This window comes from Notolepis coatsorum (genome assembly GCF_963971535.1).
Source record: "Notolepis coatsorum genome assembly, chromosome: 14".
Taxonomy (NCBI): Eukaryota; Metazoa; Chordata; class Actinopteri; order Aulopiformes; family Paralepididae; genus Notolepis; species Notolepis coatsorum.
In genome coordinates, this window is record NC_140178.1 from 10,192,758 (window position 1) to 10,213,118 (window position 20,361).

The 20,361-nt window shown below is 39.7% G+C and overlaps 2 protein-coding genes across 3 annotated transcripts in view; one reads left to right on the plus strand and one right to left on the minus strand.

Annotated features, from left to right (window-relative positions):
- The window catches only part of LOC311240399 (uncharacterized protein), a gene marked incomplete at both ends in the record, with an annotated part of 536,458 nt that overhangs the window by 1,767 nt on the left and 514,330 nt on the right, over positions 1-20,361 (minus strand). The gene's annotated exons all lie outside the window — the stretch shown is intronic.
- LOC311240182 (uncharacterized protein) overlaps positions 18,466-20,361 on the plus strand; it is a 66,669-nt gene continuing 64,773 nt past the window's right edge. Inside the window, exon 1 of one of the 2 annotated variants that reach the window (XM_084328725.1) lies at positions 18,466-18,566. The gene's annotated coding sequence lies outside the window, so the exon portion shown is untranslated. The remainder of the gene's footprint in view (positions 18,567-20,361) is intronic. The other variant, XM_084328724.1, reaches the window with a different exon arrangement.

The following is a 20,361-nucleotide window of genomic DNA, read 5'->3' on the forward strand; positions in this document are numbered from 1 at the left end:
AATCGGTACTCGGGAGCAACGAAGCAACGGGCCAAGAGTCATCATTGTTACTCTGCGGAAGACGGCAATAAGAGATGACATCATCAAAATTGCTCGCATCCAAAGGGGAAAGCTGAAACATAATGAACACTCAATATTTATCTACGAGGATCTTTGCAAAGAGGCCATCGCTCGACGTCTCCCCTACAAGGAGGTGATGCAGAAATTGTTCATGTCTGGCCTCAGACCAAGGCTAGCATACCCGGCGCTGTTATCGATCGTGGGCAGAGACAGCCGTAGGATTGGATTACACACGCCTAAAGAAGCTGAGGAATACTGGAATCGATATGGAGCAGTACCCCCAAGGCAGAACGAAACACTGTCTGAAAACAGATAAGCCTTCTCATCTCTCTCTTTCTCTGTGTATATCAGTATTAGAATGACTTTATCTGTGCTCAACAAAAGTAGCAGATGATATGCAGGCCGGCTACACCAAGGCAAATTGTGTATAATACGATTCGTAATGCATTATATTTTCAGACCTCTGGTCTCCGTGGAGACAAGAACATATCATTGACAATAAGAACAATCTGGAAGATTCTGGGCTTATCGCTCGACTGCTCTGGGTCACTTAGATCATTCTGGAACACAACAGTCTGTTAGTACTAGTGTAATCTACAACCTTCTAGAATATAATGCACCATAACAACGAAGGCTTGCAACTCTAACATTAACATCCGGTGTGTATAAACATAGCATATGATCAATTGACTGAAGTTTAATCAGGCCTTAATAAAACTTAAAAAAAAATCAACCACACCTAAACGTATGAGCACAACAAGGTTATTCTAACAATTTAAGTAATCACTCCACTGATGAAGAGATTGGCACATTGTAGCTCTAAAAGGCTCTGTTTTTCTCTTTTATCTAATTACTCAATTCTGTTCTAGTGGCTTCTCCACGTTGAGTATTATTCTATCTCTCACTCCTTATTTTTATCTTTTTTTTTTTTTTTTTTTTATCTCTCTTTTAACTTACATTGTTCTTTTCCATTGTTCTTCATATTAAGGTGTTAATGTTTCTCTACAATCTTTTCCTTTTTCCTGATGTTTCCTACATAAGTTAGTAGAGGGTTCAAATGAATATATCGATGAAAGTTTTTTTTTTTTTTTTCATTTTTCATAATATTTCATTACAGTAAGGGAAGGCGCAAGACCAAAAGCGACATTCTATTGTATTAGAATGAAAATGTTAGATCCTATGGCAATTAGCATAGGAAGATTAGGATTACAAAACTCAGTTTGGGCAATCCGGTGGCCTAAGGGAGAGAGTCATACGCGGAGGATGTGTTTTTGGAACGCAGGCCTGTACGACTCTCTGGGTGAGGGGAAAATAGGGGATTTTTATTTGTATATATATATGTTTTTAAGCTCGGCTCTCAACGGGACCTCAATAATTGGATGTACATCTATTGTAGCTTCGCACTCCAGAAGCATTACCAAAAACTACACAAAAACATGCATAGATTATGGCTAGTTTGAATATAATGATATGGAACACTGGTGGGATAAACAAACAACACAAACTATAGCTAGGATTGTACACAATAACAGGAAAATAGCGTTGGCAGCGGTATATGCCCCAAATTTGTACGAAGAGGGTTTCTTCACTTCACTAACAGATGAAATGTTAAACCATCCCGAGTACTCATTTATAATAGGTGCGGATTTTAATGCCATTTGGAATCCAAGGATGGACAAATCTTACCTCGCCTTTTCCAGCGAACAAAAAAATTCATCTAAAGCATTAAAAGATTGGTCAAAGACTACAGGGGTAAATGATTTATGGCGTTCACTTAATCCCACGACCCGAAAGTACTCCTGTCGATTGGCGAGACATAACACATTATCCAGAATTGATTATGTCTTTGCATCCCCGAGACTATTTGATAAATATGAAGTGGAAATGATACCCAATGCACTTTCAGATCACTGTTATTTACTCCTAAAAGCAACATTTGGTATACTATCTTCCCGGGCCCCAAGATGGCGTTTTAATACGATGCTGCTTAACAACAAGGAATTCATTACACAACTCAAAGAAGCTCTTACAGTATTCCTACGGGAGAATGCAAACGCGGTGCAAGACCCCAGAATAATATGGATGTCGGTAAAGGGTATGATCAAGGATTTCACGGATAGATTTTCCTCCATATTGCGCAAGAATCAATGCACAAAACTGTCTGAACTGGAAACGCTTTACTCAACGTTATTTAATTCTTTAAAATACAACAACTCAACTAGACTAGAAAATCAAGTTAACGTACTAAAAACAGAGATCAATGCCATATACAGACAAAAATCGGAAATGCAAATACGCAGCACAAGACAACAGCAGTACTCCCAAGGTTCTAAACCTAGTCACCTATTAGCCATGCGATTAAGAATTAATGCAGAATTTGCAGATATAACTGCCATTAGAAAACAACAAGTACTTGTAACAGACCCCAAAATAATAAACGATACATTTAAAGAATTCTACTCCGACTTATATAAATCAGAAACGACCTTTGATCAAAACAAATTGGACACATATCTTAATCAAATTATTCTCCCTAAACTTTCGGAGGACGACGCTAAACAGTTAAAAGCACCGATCACACTAGAGGAACTCAAGAAGGCCATATCCGAAATGAAAAATGGTAAGGCTCCTGGAAGAGACGGTATCCCATCAGAAATGTATCTTTCTCGTCTGGACATATTTGGACCCTTATTACTAAATATGATCTTATACTCAGTCAAGGAGGGGAGCTTCCATAAACACGACAATATTGCACTCATTTCAGTCCTTCTCAAAAAAGACAAAGACCCCACCGAGTGCGGTAGTTACAGACCCTTAAGCCTCCTCGGAACCGATGTCAAACTGTACTCTAATGTATTAGCCATCAGATTACAAAAGCATATGACGTCTTTAGTTCATCCGGACCAAACTGGCTTCATAAGAGGTCGCCTGATCAATGATAACATAAGACGAATACTGCACGTACTAGATGCAGACAAAGAAGACACCATACCTAAGGCGATGCTGTCCCTGGATGCTATGAAAGCCTTTGACAGGCTGGAATGATCGTTTCTATGGGCAGTATTAGAAAGGATGGGGTTAGGAAAAAGATTCATTGATATGATTAAAGTATTATACAAAGACCCATCGGCCATGATTACAACAGGTACATTCATCTCCAAAATCTTTCCGGTATCACGCTCAGCCAGACAGGGTTGCCCTCTTAGTCCCGGACTATTCGATCTATCATTAGAGCCTTTAGCACAATATATAAGACAATCCCAATACATAGAACCAATCGTAATCAAGGGCACACAACATAAAATTAGTTTATATGCGGACGACGTAATATTGTTCATGCAAAGCCCCAACACCACATTGCCTCATCTACTCAAGTTGATAGAGAACTTTGGTGACTTATCGGGATTTAAAATAAATTGGCCGAAGTCGGCTTTCCTTCCACTTAACACCCATGCAAAAAAAGACACAACCCTCCCAGGTGAGATACCCATGGTAAAACATTTTAGATGCTTGGGTGTGGAAATATTTCCCACCATAAGACAAACGGTGAAGCACAATTACACAAAAATACAGAACAAAATCAAAGACGACCTGGACAGGTGGGCAAAACTTAAAAACTCAGTACAGGCAAGGGTATCAATAGTTAAGATGGATGTACTACCAAGAATCAACTTCATCAGTTCAATGCTACCGTTACCCCCTCCAGAGGGTTACTGGAAAAGATTACACTCATCCACATACAAATTTATTTGGAATAACAAACCACCTCGCATAAAAAGATCCACCGCACAGAGAAATAAAGCAGACGGTGGCTTGGCAGTTCCAGATTTTTTCCAATATTTTAAGGCATACACATTAAGACCATTGACAATATGGTTTGATCCCCAGGACATAGCACACACTAAACTACCAATCAAGCACTGTGAGCGGAAATTTGGCCCCATAATTACCCATGCAATCCGGATATGGCGTGAAACACTAAAAAAATATCCTAACCCTCAAAAATGGCATAATCATACTCCCATATTCAATAACAATGCACTCTTAATGGAAAAACGTCCTATAAGATTCCCTATATGGGAAGAGCAAGGCATACACTCATTAGGGGATATTTTTAATAACCAGGGTTTTTGTAGTTATGGAGAAATATGCACAAAGTTTAACCTCACGGAGTCCACATGGCTTTTTTACATACAGTTACGCCTATGTTTGAGGTCTCACAGTGTTCCATTAGACATACCAGTTGAACACCACAGATACCACAAATTCTTCTATGGAAGAGAAACATTGAGAGGTTTTGTATCAGGTTTTTATTATCAATTACTAACGTCCTCGTATGAAACCCTCCAACTAGACTCTGTCTGGAGGAGGGATATACCAGACCTGGAAAGTGACTTTGATTGGCAAGAAGCATGGGCAAATGTCCGTCTTACATCAAGGAACCCGGACCATCAACAAATCAATCTTAACTATATTCACAGGACATACTTGACTCCTGTAAGACTGAACAGAATGGGCCTTAAACAAGACTCAAAATGCTCCCAATGTACAAATGGAGACAAAGGGACATTTATGCACATGTATTGGGACTGCCCACCAGTTAAGGCATTCTGGAAAGATGTGACCCATCAATTATCAAAACACGTATCTTGGAATATACCAGTACACCCCTCTGTATTACTATTGAATGATGTTTTTGAGTTTGCAGTAAATCCACAGCTAAAGAGATTGGTTTTATCGGGTATCACAGTAGCTAAAAAAACTGATCGCATCACGCTGGTTTCAACCGGAAAAAATGTGCAGGAAGGTTTGGTCTCTTACATATCTCGATGTGATTTATCAAGAAATATCTACAGCAAGAATTCTGGGTCTCAACGAATCCAAAATGTCAATGTGGTTAGAAGTGGTGGAGAGAGTAGCGGTTAGGTGGCCGAGCGAAGATTGCGTTCGTCACCAGCCCCGGAGCTGAGCTGGATTTGCCTGTTCGAATCCAGCTCACAGCTCCGGGGTTGTCACCAGCTTGGCTGGCCGTCTGCACTGATACAATTGGCTGTATCAGAGGGTGGGAGAAGCTGGCGGGGTGGGTCCGGGTCGTTGTAAACAGCGACTCCTACAGTTCGGTCGGGGCGCCTGCTAAGCGCGGATTGGACGTGAGGGGGATAGTGTGGTCCTCCCACACGCTACGCCCTCTCAATGAGAATCCGCGCTGCCAGGTGAAAAGAAGCGGTGATTGGCTGGACGTGTGTCGGAGGAAGCACGTGGTAGCCTCCACTCTCCCAGATGATCTGACTGTGGGGGGTAAGTGCGCAGCGATCAGGAAGGGACTGGGAATTGGCATACGACTAACATTGGGATGGGAGAAAATCGGAGGAAAATGGCAATAGTATCCAGCTGCAGCCGTTCAGACCAGCGCTTACAAGCCCTGCACATAGCAACCCCTCGCTTCCATTGGCTGATTTTGGTCACGTGATTTTGGGTCACGTTGCACGTTGCACTGCGGGATTGATTGATTGATTGATTGAAAACTTTATTAACAGATTGCCGTATGATTTGGGTCACGTTGCACTGCGGGATTGATTGATTGATTGATTGATTGATTGATTCATTGATTGATTGATTGATTGATTGAAAACTTTATTAACAGATTGATTGATTGATTGAAAACTTTATTAACAGATTGCCGAATGGGTACACGTGACCACAGGCCCTGATTGATTGATTGAAAACTTTATTAACAGATTGTAGAATGGGTACACGTGACCTGACCGATTGATTGATTGATTGATTGATTGAAAACTTTATTAACAGATTGCAGAATGGGTACAGTGACCGATTGATTGATTGATTGATTGATTTATTGATTGATTGATTGAAAACTTTATTAACAGATTGCAGAATGCAGTACAGCTCAATACACACAATTGTTAAGGGGATGCAGACCATGCAGTACTGTTACATTTGTGACATACAGTAAATATATACAAGGGGGAGGGAACTGTACATTTATGATGAATTGAAAATGGGGGACCCTGATGTAAACAAGACGGAAGTCTTTCTCTGGTCTGCATCCCCTTAACAATTGTGTGTATTGAGCTGTACTGCAGATATATTTCAATTGCCTTACTTATTTACATAAGTATTATAGGCCTACAGCAGTATTGTACAGACAGTCTGTGTGAAGTCTGTGTGGTTATCCAGCTGCACAAAGGCAGAGCAAGAGGCTCTACAGAGGGTGGTGAAGGCGGCAGGCAGGATTGTTGGGACTCCTCTATCAAACATCACCTCCGTCTTCACCTCCCGCTGCCTCCACCGCTCCAAGTGTATCATCAAGGACCAGTCTCACCCAGCACATCACCTCTTTCAGCTCCTTCCCTCAGGGAGGAGATACCGGTCCATACATGCCAAGAGTTAAAGATTTAAGAACAGCTTTTTCCCCCAAGCAGTCAGACTGTTAAAACGCTCATTGACTGTCCCCTCACGTGCACCATGCACTTACCTGGACTTGATAATCACTGTTACCACTCATCATGCACTTTATTTAAAATATTCTGTTATGTACAGTGTTATATGTGTTTCATGTATGTATATATTGTACTACGGTCTGTGGGAGCTCCCCTGAAATTTCACTCACGGTCATATAAGAGTTTTAATGTAGAAGGTTTTATTAATGAAATGTTGGGTATAAACTGGGAGGAGGTATGTTGTGAGGATGACCCAGAGGTTGCACTGGACTTATTTATGTCAGAAACAAATCAGCCCCATGGATAGATAGTAGCTTTTAATGAATTTTAATGAATGAGAGAGACATACTGTAGCCAAAAAAGCATCAGTGTGTTCCAGTTCTGCAGATGACAGGCAAAAGTACCGTTCCTTACGTAATCAAGTCACAAAGTTAAATAAGGTGAGAAAAAGGGAATATTTTAAACCATGGTTATATGATGTGAGAAATGATGGTAAAAATCTATGGAATGTTTTAAATCAAATTATGGGTAGAAAATCCAATGTCTGTACACCTTTTGTTGAGTCATATGGAATTGTCCTAACCAAACCATGTGATATTGCCAACCATTTTAATGATTTTTATGCAAGTAAGATATCTCAGCTCAGGCAGGGAATGCACATCTCAAACAATACAAAATCAAATTACATAATTAAGAATATCATAATAAAAGATAAAGGGTGTACATTTGATTTTCAACAGGTTGAGGTTAGTGATATTGAAAGGTTACTCCAGGCTCTACCTGACAGCAAGTTAGCTGGCACAGACAACTTGGATAGTAAATTATTGAGAATTACTGCTACGATCATAGCAAGTCCAGTGTCATATTATTAATAGATGTATACAAGTGGGACTATGTCCAAAGATATGGAAGGAGGCTAAGGTTACTCCTTTACCCAAAGACTCCAAATCAGTTTTTAATGAGGGCAACTCCAGACCTAATATAGAAAAGATAGAAAGGCTGACAAAGAGAAGAAGAGTGGAGCAGAAGCTGGAGAACCTTTCAATATCACTAACCTCAACCTGTTGAAAATCAAATGTACACCCTTTATCTTTCATTATGATATTCTTAATTATGTAATTTGATTTTGTATTGTTTGAGATGTGCATTCCCTGCCTGAGCTGAGATATCTTACTTGCATAAAAATCATTAAAATGGTTGGCAATATCACATGGTTTGGTTAGGACAATTCCATATGACTCAACAAAAGGTGTACAGACATTGGATTTTCTACCCATAATTTGATTTAAAACATTCCATAGATTTTTACCATCATTTCTCACATCATATAACCATGGTTTAAAATATTCCCTTTTTCTCACCTTATTTAACTTTGTGACTTACGTAAGGAACGGTACTTTTGTCTGTCATCTGCAGAACTGGAACACACTGATGCTTTTTTGGCTACAGTATGTCTCTCTCATTCATTAAAATTCATTAAAAGCTACTATCTATCCATGGGGCTGATTTGTTTCTGACATAAATAAGTCCAGTGCAACCTCTGGGTCATCCTCACAACATACCTCCTCCCAGTTTATACCCAACATTTCATTAATAAAACCTTCTACATTAAAACTCTTATATGACCGTGAGTGAAATTTCAGGGGAGCTCCCACAGACCGTAGTACAATATATACATACATGAAACACATATAACACTGTACATAACAGAATATTTTAAATAAAGTGCATGATGAGTGGTAACAGTGATTATCAAGTCCAGGTAAGTGCATGGTGCACGTGAGGGGACAGTCAATGAGCGTTTAACAGTCTGACTGCTTGGGGGAAAAAGCTGTTATTAAATCTTTAACTCTTGGCATGTATGGACCGGTATCTCCTCCCTGAGGGAAGGAGCTGAAAGAGGTGATGTGCTGGGTGAGACTGGTCCTTGATGATACACTTGGAGCGGTGGAGGCAGCGGGAGGTGAAGACGGAGGTGATGTTTGATAGAGGAGTCCCGACAATCCTGCCTGCCGCCTTCACCACCCTCTGTAGAGCCTCTTGCTCTGCCTTTGTGCAGCTGGATAACCACACAGACTTCACACAGACTGTCTGTACAATACTGCTGTAGGCCTATAATACTTATGTAAATAAGTAAGGCAATTGAAATATATCTGCAGTACAGCTCAATACACACAATTGTTAAGGGGATGCAGACCAGAGAAAGACTTCCGTCTTGTTTACATCAGGGTCCCCCATTTTCAATTCATCATAAATGTACAGTTCCCTCCCCCTTGTATATATTTACTGTATGTCACAAATGTAACAGTACTGCATGGTCTGCATCCCCTTAACAATTGTGTGTATTGAGCTGTACTGCATTCTGCAATCTGTTAATAAAGTTTTCAATCAATCAATCAATAAATCAATAAAACAATAAATCAATCAATCAATCAATCAATCAATCAATCAATCAATCAATCGGTCACTGTACCCATTCTGCAATCTGTTAATAAAGTTTTCAATCAATCAATCAATCAATCAATCGGTCAGGTCACATGTACCCATTCTACAATCTGTTAATAAAGTTTTCAATCAATCAATCAGGGCCTGTGGTCACGTGTACCCATTCGGCAATCTGTTAATAAAGTTTTCAATCAATCAATCAATCTGTTAATAAAGTTTTCAATCAATCAATCAATCAATCAATGAATCAATGAATCAATCAATCAACCAATCAATCAATCCCGCAGTGCAACGTGACCCAAATCATACGGCAATCTGTTAATAAAGTTTTCAATCAATCAATCAATCAATCCCGCAGTGCAACGTGCAACGTGACCCAAAATCACGTCACCAAAATCAGCCAATGGAAGCGAGGGGTTGCTATGTGCGGGGCTTGTATGTGCGGGGCTTGTAAGCGCTGGTCTGAACGGCTGCAGCTGGAAGCATCTCGAAAATGGAGGGGGAAAAAGACCAATAAAAAAAAAAAAAAAAGTGGTGGAGAGAATAAAAGCTAGCTTATAATGGTAGTGTCTGGTTAGGAGTGAGGGATAATGGAGGTACTATCCAAGGAGGGGTCCGGGAGGGGGGGGGGGGTTCGAGCTGGTGCATATGTGTGTAGGGTTTTAGAAAATAGGTATTAGGGGTATATCCTGTATAAGGCATTTGTATAATTGGTAATTTCGTTGGATATACACTATATACGTTAAAATATTATTATAGACTTTTTTTTTGTTTTCTGTTTCTGTACTTGCATGTCATTTTAGCCACCTTGTCTGTTAGTTACAGCATTATGTGTTGAGTACTGACTTTTAATAATTTTTGTTTTGTAATAAAAAATTTAGCCTGCAGTGACTTGAACAATCCACTAGAGGGAACTAGAGATCACAGCATGACCTAGGGTCCTAGGCCTACACTTTGACTGGCTTGCGGACCTATTTCGATGGGCAAGTGCATTCGAAAGTTGTAGGACCTATTTTTATGAACAAGATGAGTATTTTATCATTGTATTTATACAGTGCCTTTCTAGACACTCAAAGCACTTTACAGTGTAGGATATTAATGGCCTCCTTCACCACCACTGGGTAGCACCCAACCTTTGGCTACAGGCTCAATGGCTGCGAGACACTGGCACCAGGGACACATCACACTACACAATGGCTGAAAGGCTCAGGAAACTGGGATTGATACCAGCCAATTAAGGGGAAGTGATGAGGTGGCCTTGATGTCAGAGACCTGGTGGGACCAGGTGGGTTTGGAGGACTGGAGTTTTGAGAGAAACATTGTGGTCTTGGTTGACCAGGTGGAGAGCATTAATAATAATAATAATAATAATAATAATAATAATAATAATAATAATAATAATAATAATAATAATAATAATAATAATAATAATAATAATAATAATAATAATAATAATAATAATAATAATAATAATAATAATAATTGTAACTGAGGGGTTACAAAACCCTGACTGTATTAAAGATTGTGATAGATTAAACCACTGCTAGTTATGTACTTTAATTACTGGCCAGACAGTACATCAAATATAGATGGTGAACACCCACAAGAACACGGCATTGACACAGAAATACTATTGGAGGGTAATTTATTATTATTAGGCAACGTTAGGTTACAGAATGAGAATTAGGGTCGCGCTTGTATGGCGAAGAATATACGTAAAGTCAGTCAAGAGCATAAGTCACTAAGAATAGCAGGAATCCTACGATGGGTCTAAGCTGACGCCACCTGTTGTATAGTAGCAATTATATAGGGCAACACCGGTACCAACTGGAGACAATGGGTTCCCTCCGGGTGTAAGGCCGGGAGGGTAGAGGAATGTTCGGGTACTCCGTCTGAGTCAACGAGGAATAAAGAGACTCCAGGTACAGGAGTCGGTGCTTGTACTCCCTTGATCCGCAGACAAAAGCAATAGTTGTAATCCAAGATGCTCGACAGCATTGACGACAGCTAGCCAGCCCCTTCCACGAGGCAGGCCCGAGTGGTAATCCTCACGAGGTTAAATCCCAAATGATAGTGGAAATCAACGGTGCTCTTCTCCGGTAGTCACGGTCCCAAAGCAATATAATCCAACCAGGAATGGTTCTGCAATCGCCGACGCCGATTCTCCTGTGCACTATACTTCACATTAAACTAGGTCGAACTTGACGTTACTTCACTAAACTCTGACACTTTTACTATTCTATTCGCACATGTTCTAAACGCACGGTTGCTCACTTCAATGTTACCGAACTTGTCACACTGCTGCTTTAGAGGAACTGAATGAACTACTGCTGGGCACACCTGCGCCAGCATATATACTTAAGTGACAATCTAGTACCAAACCTCAGTTCTTGTCTGGTATCAATACACTGCCTCTGGGCATGTTCTGACATGCCTGAAACTCGCCCATTGCACCTGTCTGAGTGCGAGACTGCCTGGAGCCTTCGTCAGGGGGCATTATTCATAGGGAAAGTGAATGTTACTATGATTTACACGCAGGCTTAAAGGGATATACCGTGTATATATAAATAATATACAATGTATATAAAAACAATAAAGGTAAATTCTCAGTTTAATCTGGTCCTTCACAACAATAATAATAATAATAATAATAATAATAATAATAATAATAATAATAATAATAATAATAATAATAATAATAATAATAATAATAATAATAATAATAATAATAATAATAATAATAATAATAATAATAATAATAATAATAATAATAATAATAATAATAATAATAATACACTGTATTTGTATAGCACCTTTCATACAAAACATTAGTTTTACTTACATTCATCTATTTTTTTTTAATAATATATTTTTATTAGTATCGTCGAATTACAACAAGTTGCAGCATGAGGGTCAACATTATAAAATGTGCTCACAATCTACAGCAAGTTGTCCATGGTTGAACTATTGCCATTTATTTCTTATTTTTCCCCCTTTGCTATTCCTTATAAAGTTAACCTGTTTAGTTTGTTTAAAGTAAAGCATCCACCCACCCGCCCGACACGAAACAATAATAATAATAATAATACATTTAGTCATTTAGCTAAGTGTTGAGTGCTACAGTGTACTGTAGGTTAGTATATTAGGACAAGGGCATGACAGTAAGATTAGTTAAAATGTCTCTTTTTTTCTTCATTTCAGATAATGGTCAAAGAAGTGCGTCTTTAGTCGACGGTCGCTTTCACATATAGTTTTGGCGGACTCTGTGCGGTTCTGGTGGTGAAGTTGCAACATTGTTGCATTCTTCATTTTGTTCTCCTGCGTTCACATAGAAATCTGTCAGGCGCACCGAACCTTCTGAACAATGTCACGCGGTCGAAAAGGGCGCTCGGCTATTGGACAGTGGAAATGTGTGTGTGGCTGCGAGCCCGTGTGTGCGCACGCGTGTGTGTGTGTGTGTCTGGACTGCGAGCCCTCCAGATCAGCGGAGGCGAGTTTTGACATGGCATTGATCCATTGTTCTATTGAAGCACATTACCACCATCCTCTCGCTAAACAACTTGTACCACTTGTACCACGTTGTTTTTATGAGTGCCCACAAGTAGCTGTTTTATTAATAATATAATAAGCCGCGTTTTTTCTTCCTTCTTCCCAAGATGCACAGATATATAGATAGATAGATAGATAGATAGATAGATAGATAGATAGATAGATAGATAGATAGATAGATAGATAGATAGATAGATAGATAGATAGATAGATAGATAGATAGATAGATAGATAGATAGATAGATAGATAGATAGATAGATAGATAGATAGATAGATAGATAGATAGATAGATAGATAGATAGATAGATAGATAGATAGATAGATAGATAGATAGATAGATAGATAGATAGATAGATAGATAGATAGATAGATAGATAGATAGATAGATAGATAGATAGATAGATAGATAGATAGATAGATAGATAGATAGATAGATAGATAGATAGATAGATAGATAGATAGATAGATAGATAGATAGATAGATAGATAGATAGATAGATAGATAGATAGATAGATAGATAGATAGATAGATAGATAGATAGATAGATAGATAGATAGATAGATAGATAGATAGATAGATAGATAGATAGATAGATAGATAGATAGATAGATAGATAGATAGATAGATAGATAGATAGATAGATAGATAGATAGATAGATAGATAGATAGATAGATAGATAGATAGATAGATAGATAGATAGATAGATAGATAGATAGATAGATAGATAGATAGATAGATAGATAGATAGATAGATAGATAGATAGATAGATAGATAGATAGATAGATAGATAGATAGATAGATAGATAGATAGATAGATAGATAGATAGATAGATAGATAGATAGATAGATAGATAGATAGATAGATAGATAGATAGATAGATAGATAGATAGATAGATAGATAGATAGATAGATAGATAGATAGATAGATAGATAGATAGATAGATAGATAGATAGATAGATAGATAGATAGATAGATAGATAGATAGATAGATAGATAGATAGATAGATAGATAGATAGATAGATAGATAGATAGATAGATAGATAGATAGATAGATAGATAGATAGATAGATAGATAGATAGATAGATAGATAGATAGATAGATAGATAGATAGATAGATAGATAGATAGATAGATAGATAGATAGATAGATAGATAGATAGATAGATAGATAGATAGATAGATAGATAGATAGATAGATAGATAGATAGATAGATAGATAGATAGATAGATAGATAGATAGATAGATAGATAGATAGATAGATAGATAGATAGATAGATAGATAGATAGATAGATAGATAGATAGATAGATAGATAGATAGATAGATAGATAGATAGATAGATAGATAGATAGATAGATAGATAGATAGATAGATAGATAGATAGATAGATAGATAGATAGATAGATAGATAGATAGATAGATAGATAGATAGATAGATAGATAGATAGATAGATAGATAGATAGATAGATAGATAGATAGATAGATAGATAGATAGATAGATAGATAGATAGATAGATAGATAGATAGATAGATAGATAGATAGATAGATAGATAGATAGATAGATAGATAGATAGATAGATAGATAGATAGATAGATAGATAGATAGATAGATAGATAGATAGATAGATAGATAGATAGATAGATAGATAGATAGATAGATAGATAGATAGATAGATAGATAGATAGATAGATAGATAGATAGATAGATAGATAGATAGATAGATAGATAGATAGATAGATAGATAGATAGATAGATAGATAGATAGATAGATAGATAGATAGATAGATAGATAGATAGATAGATAGATAGATAGATAGATAGATAGATAGATAGATAGATAGATAGATAGATAGATAGATAGATAGATAGATAGATAGATAGATAGATAGATAGATAGATGCAGTGTGGTTGTTTTTCAGTGAATGAATGCTGCGAGCAGTGGTAAGGACCGGTAATAATAAGCACTTCCTATATTTGGTTCGCGTTTGGTTCGATGAAGCCGAACCGAGACCTACGTTTTCAGGTGGACCAGAGTTTGTGTGTTTGGTCCGCGAACCGAGTTCGATGCGCATTCACACAAACCCGAAAAACCGGACTATCGAATTCTGGTCCGATAATCCGGACCAAACAGCCCCTGTGTGAAAGCGACAGGTTTCGGCTGTCCTAACTGTGGTGGGCAGTTCGTTCCACCATTGTGGGGCAAGGACTGAGAATAGGCGGCTTCTCCTTGATGACCCTCCCGGAGCTCGAATAGGAGTGGGTCTGAGGCGGCCAGAAGATGCAGAGCGTAGGGGTCTTGAGGGTGTGTAGTTAGAGACCATTGACCAGAGGTGGGTGGGAGCCATTCCCTTTGCTGCACGGTATGCCAGGTCGAGGGCCTTGATGCGGATTTGTTCGCCAATGGGGAGCCAGTGCAGATCCCTAAGAAGTGGGGTGACATGGCCTGACTTCTGTAGGTTTGAGATCAGGCGGGCCGCTGCGTTCTGAATGAGCTGAAGAGGCTTAGTGGCAGTGGCCAAAAGGCCAGCAAGCAGTGCGTTGCAGTAACATGGGTATGACAGCCATCACTGATACAGAGTGTCTGGTTCTGGGTATGAATGTTATAATACACTTAAATGTATTGTGCCAAAGTGTCTGGTCAGTAACATGGGTCTGACAGCCATCACTGATACACTACAGAGTGTCTGGTCAGTAACACGGTTATCTCGGTCCATCCGCTCTGCAGTAAACAGAACATAAAATTAAGAGGATTTAAGGGGAGCTAAGAGGAGTTAAGTGGAGCTAAGAGGATTTAAGCGGATCTATGGGGAGCTAAGAGGATTAAAGGGGAGCCAAGAAGATTTAAGGGGAGCTAATAGGAGCTAAGAGGATTTAAGGGGAGTTAATAGGAGCTAAGGGGATTTAAGAGGAGCTAAGGAGAGTTAAGATGATTTAATTATACAAAATGTGCAGGAATGTTAAGGGGTTAAGATGAGCTAAGGAGAGCTAAGATTATTTAAGGGGAGCTAAGATGATTTAAGGAGAGCTAAGATGATTTGAGGGGAGCTAAGATGAGCTACAGTAAGAGGAGCTAAGCTTTGATAATATAATTATTGAGGAAATAATAAGAAACAAAAACATTATAACTGTTGACCTTTACCTGCTAATTATCACAGAAACCTACATTGTCAGGCAGCATATACAACTTCTAATGGCAATTAATAAAAGGCACATTTAAGTGGACTTTTGAATAATCAGTGTATGCTGTTGAAATGGAGATGAAACCAGTTGTTATCGTGTTCAAATTCAAGTGCAGCCCTGGCGAGTAGGGTCGAGCTGCAGACTCGGAGCCTCGAGGTCCAGATTGATACTTCCGGCCTGCCACAGGACTAATGCGGAAGTATCTCGAAGTACGTCTGACGTAATAGTCCTGTGGCAGGACTATGCGGAAGTATCTCGAAGTACGTCTGACGTATCTCGAATTACGTCTGACGTTTCTCTACGTTAGCTAAGCGAACATTAAACGTTGTATTCATAAAATAATATAAAATCAGCAGCATGGGGAGGGCCGGGGGGAGGGGAGGTACAGGTAGTAGAAGACATAGAGGTACAGGTCACATAATTATAGTACAGTGGAGAAGTAAAAATGGAATAAAAAGGCAGTGTAAACAATATACAATATTATTAACTCTAATAATAACACGCCTGCGGGCTCATTATAATACGAGAGCCGTGGGTCTGCATTGTATAGAGCGGATCCCCCGGCCGTATTCAAGCGCTGGAGCGCTTTGCGATGGATCAAACTGTATTAATATAGTAGTAATAATAGTAGTTGGCTAGTTGCGCGCTTCTGGCCACCTCCCGCAGTGCGCGCATACACACATACTGTCTGTAGCTATACAGTACGTGCAAAATTAATTGTCAAGAGCCAATCGCACAGGTTGCCTCATCTCATCTGGCTCTGCAAATAGATCTAGAGTCCTCCAATGTACAGTCCCCCCCCCCCACCTACCCAACCTCCTCCAATGTACAGTTTCTACGTCAAATGTATATACTCTCTTTTCTGGACTCTTTTTGTATCACAAACAATACTGTATTTGCAAATCTGGTATGTCATATATGTCCTGATGAATTGAAAATGGGGGACCCTGATGTAAACAAGACGAAAGTCTTTCTCTGGTCTGCATCCCCTTAACAATTGTGTGTATTGAGCTGTACTGTACTGTACCCATTCTGCAATCTGTTAATAAAATGTTCAATCAAGAATGGAGTGATTGACAGTGTCAAAGGCCTTTTGTAGGTCCAGCATGATCTGTTAATACAATTTTCAATCAATCAATCAATCAATCAATCAAGATCCTCGTCGCGGGCACTGCATTCCGTTCTCAGAATGGATTTGACTCGAGAGAGAGAGAGAGAGAGAGAGAGAGAGAGAGAGAGAGAGAGAGAGAGAGAGAGAGAGAGAGAGAGAGAGAGAGAGAGAGAGAGAGAGAGAGAGAGAGAGAGAGAGAGAGATCATCAGCAGGCTATTATATGATATTCAGACTCTAGATCTATTTGCAGAGCCAGATGAGATGAGGCAACCTGTGCGATTGGCTCTTGACAATTAATTTTGCACGTACTGTATAGCTACAGACAGTATGTGTGTATGCGCGCACTGCGGGAGGTGGCCAGAAGCGCGCAACTAGCCAACTACTATTATTACTACTATATTAATACAGTTTGATCAATCGCAAGCCCGCAACTAGCCAACTACTATTATTACTACTATATTAATACAGTTTGATCCATCGCAAAGCGCTCCAGCGCTTGAATACGGCCGGGGGATCCGCTCTATACAATGCAGACCCACGGCTCTCGTATTATAATGAGCCCGCGAGGCGTGTTATTATTAGAGTTAATAATATTGTATATTGTTTACACTGCCTTTTTATTCCATTTTTACTTCTCCACTGTACTATAATTATTAGTCTATCTGTATGTCATGTATGTCATATGTATGTATGCCAAAGCTGTAAAGGAATGTGAATCACTACCCACATTCAAAACCGCTCTTAAAGAGCACCTACGGGAGGCTGCAATTCGAAACTGGCCACCGTAAAAGGCCCAAAACCCCCACCACCTCCTAATAGACAGTCTCCTCCCCACCGCATGTATATATTCCCTCCCCGCCGTATGTATATTTCTCTCCCACCCACCCACCCCCTCCTAATGTACAGTCCCCTCCCCATCATATGTATATACTCTGTCAGGATCTAGGGGTAACTACTGTATATTTGAATACCGTTTATGTCACAAATGTATCAGTACTAAATACCTATATGTCCCTATGCCATAAATGTCATGTATGTTGTGTATGTCATAAATGTCTATATGAATTGAAAGTGGGGGACCCTGATGGAAACAAGACAAACGTCTTTCTCAGGTCTGCATCCCCTTAACAATTGTATGTATTGAGCCGTACTATATTGTACCCATTCTGCAATCTGTTAAATAAAGTTTTCATTCATTCATTCATTCATATATGTTATGATGAATTGAAAATGGGGGACCCTGATGTAAACAAGACGAAAGTCTTTCTCTGGTCTGCATCCCCTTAACAATTGTATGTATTGAGCTGTACTGTACTGTACCCATTCTGCAATCTGTTAATAAACTTTTCAATCAATTCAATCAATCAATGTGACCTGTACCTCTATGTCTTCTACTACCTGTACCTCCCCTCCCCCCGGCCCTTCCCATGCTGCTGATTTTATATTATTTTATGAATACAACGTTTAATGTTCGCTTAGCTAACGTAGAGAAACGTCAGACGTAATTCGAGATACGTCAGACGTACTTCGAGATACTTCCGCATAGTCCTGCCACAGGACTATTACGTCAGACGTACTTCGAGATACTTCCGCATTAGTCCTGTGGCAGGCCGGAAGTACCAATCTGGACCTCGAGGCTCCGAGTCTGCAGCTGGACCCTATTGGAGTTTCCTGCTTCTCATTCGACGTGAAGGAGACGAGAGCAACACTATGTCCTCACTGTCCTGTGTTTCACTTCCCCATATGCAGGTAAGAATGTAGACAATTTGGGTTTCGTTTGGTTGCTACTGTTATTGCTTTGTACATATAGTGTTTGTGGAAATGCTAATGAATTGCTAATTTCAATGTAAAAGCGAGTTGCCTGTTTGGATAGCATATCAACAGTTAGCCGATCGGTGTTAGCTAGCGACAGGGCTGGACTGGGACCAAAAATCGGCCCTGGCATTTTTGGCCCAGACCATAATCGGTCGGACACACCACCCACCAGTACACCATCCTTGCGGTCCCCTTAAATATGCGTACCTACTGTACTATTCCCCCAAACCACTCACTCTTGGCTGAATCTTGTTTTGGGTGGTGATGTACAAATACCTGCGTCATAGCAGGCCCAGGATGCCTGTTCCTTAATGATAAGCAAGCAGTGCAAGAATGCGGAAGCATTCTACCGTAGTGGCGTGCGGTAATGCGCCTTTCATTTTCCGCCGCCCAGCGCCCAGGTGCGTGCACCGGCGGCGGCGTGCTCGCTCAGGTGCGTGCGTGCGCCGGCGTGCTCGCGCGAGGTGCCCGCGCATGCGCATGAGATCCCGCGCATGCGCATGAGATCCCGCCTTGGTTCGACACGAGCGGAGCTCAATATATATAAGTCACCGCCCCTTATTCAGTATCGAGAAATAGCTCAATTGGCAAGACTGCATGGCTGTGGATCCTACAGCTCGTTTGCTGGCGAGTTCGAATCCCATCAAATATATATTTTTTAACGTGATTTTTTTTTAACGTGTATTCTTTTGCCGGTTAAGGTTAGGCATGGTTAAGGTTAAGGTTAGGCATTGTTTCGGAGTTGGTTAAGGTTAGAACGGTTAAGTTTAGGCGCTGTTAAGGAGCTGGTTAAGGTTAGAGTTTGTCAAAGAGAATGGCAATATTCTTTCTATGGTTAAGGTTAGGCATGGTTAAGGTTAAGGTTAGGCATTGTTTCGGAGTTGGTTAAGGTTAGAACGGTTAAGTTTAGGCGCTGTTAAGGAGCTGGTTAAGGTTAGAGTTTGTCAAAGAGAATGGCAATATTCTTTCTATGGTTAAGGTTAGGCATGGTTATGGTTAAGGTTAAGGTTAGGCATTGTTTCGGAGTTGGTTAAGGTTAGAACGGTTAAGTTTAGGCGCTGTTAAGGAGCTGGTTAAGGTTAGAGTTTGTCAAAGAGAATGGCAATAGACAGCCTATTTCCGCGCGACAGCTCCCAAAGCGGGCCTGAAAAGAAAGGCGCTTTACCGTAGTGGCGTGCGGTGACGAATGCTTCCGCATTTTTGCACTGCTTGCTTATCATTAAGGTAGACACGCCCAGGATGGGCAAAGTAGTCTATAGCCTGTTCATCCCTGTCTCTCTCCTCCACAACCTGGCTTTTATTTTTATTTTTTTTTATTATTATTAATAGTTTGAAACACAACAGCTCAACATAAATACAGTACAATACAGACAACTAAACTAACTAACGGTACAATACACATAAAACTAAACTCACAAACAATAAACAATACGATACATACAGTACAATACAGACAAAACAAAACTTACAAAATGGGGGGGGGGGGGGGGGGGGGTGCAGATCAAACACACCTGCTTTCAGTCATAACTATTCTCCAAGTATGTCCTTATAGATCCAGGGACCGTCCTCTCCATGGCCATGTTCAGCGAGCTTTGAGGCTGCTCGTTCCATTGTCAATAACCTGGCTTGACTAGACATAAGGAGAGAGAGATGATTACAATTAACTGGTACATTCAGGTCCAGAATTGTTGGAATTCCCTGACAAAGATGTGCAAAAAGCTGTACAATT